The sequence below is a fragment of the Hylobates moloch genome, unplaced genomic scaffold (assembly GCF_009828535.3).
Source record: "Hylobates moloch isolate HMO894 unplaced genomic scaffold, HMol_V3 SCAFFOLD_13, whole genome shotgun sequence".
In the NCBI taxonomy this organism is placed as follows: Eukaryota; Metazoa; Chordata; class Mammalia; order Primates; family Hylobatidae; genus Hylobates; species Hylobates moloch.
The window spans coordinates 104,262,057-104,263,262 of record NW_026652288.1 but is presented as its reverse complement, the minus strand read 5'-3'; positions in this window follow the sequence as shown (position 1 = coordinate 104,263,262).

The following is a 1,206-nucleotide window of genomic DNA, read 5'->3' as shown; positions in this document are numbered from 1 at the left end:
CCAATGTCTGCTCTGTTTTTTGTTTTTTGGGGGTTTTTTTGTTTGTTTTTGTTTTTTAATGTTTTTGGTACACTGGGCAGACTTCAGAGCAGTTTTTAAAAAAAATAAATATTCTAATGTAACTGTCTCTCCATTCCCTTTAAATACCTGTCTTAACCTCCTGCTTTTATTTCCTACTCCTTTCCACACACACACACACACACACAATCTTTTACCTTTTAAAGGATCATTAAGATTGTCACGACATTAGGAATTCTTTCTGTCACTCTTCTGTCATTTGCTGCTATGTTGAAATTCTTATTTTGACCATCAATGCCTATGAATTCTTCTAATACATGAAGAAAATAGATTGAGTAGCAGCAGTACTATAGGTGGGAAATACCGTTTAACTGCTGAATTTCTATACCTCTCTGATTTACAGATTGCTAATTAAATGGCTATTATTAGTTTGGCTTAATTAGACTTAAGAAAACAACTAACTGAGGGGTTTTTTTGTTTTTTGAGGGTTTTCTTTGCATGAGAATTGTATGTAACCAGTGGTATGATTATTCCTGAATGTACAGACAGAAGTAAGCCTGGACATTGTTTAACTTAAAAACTTTAAATAGTCCCTGCTTTAAGGGAATACGATAATGTATACTATGACAAATGTACTTTATTCTTCTAACACAGTAAGAATTATGTGGAATTTTTTCCTTAAACAAAGTGCAGGAAAGCCCTGTGTGTCTTGGTTTAGTTATGGTTTCATTTCTAGCCATACAATTGATGAATTGTATATAATTTTTGTTAGTACCAAAATAATCCGTAATATGAACAGACTTCTAAAATAATGTCTGTGTATCTTATATATATATATATATACATATATAAAAGAAGGCTTTTATTGAACAGCTTATCTTCCACTTGCAGGTTTATGGAAATATCAGTATTTCAAAATAAATAAAAAGTGGGAGAATTCTTTGCTGTTAGAAGAATGTGGTTATTATTTTGATTTTTTAAAATGAAATATATAATCCAAGTACTGCTGAACTATAAGTACAGTATTCTAAACATTTCAGCTAGTAATAACACTGATTTAGAAACACAACTGTTTATCTCTGGTTTCTGAATTTAGAATGTTGGGATTACCTGTTTAAATCTGTCTTGGGGGATGTAGAGATTAAGTCTGTACATATGCGTGCACATATATTCATGCACCCTCTGATT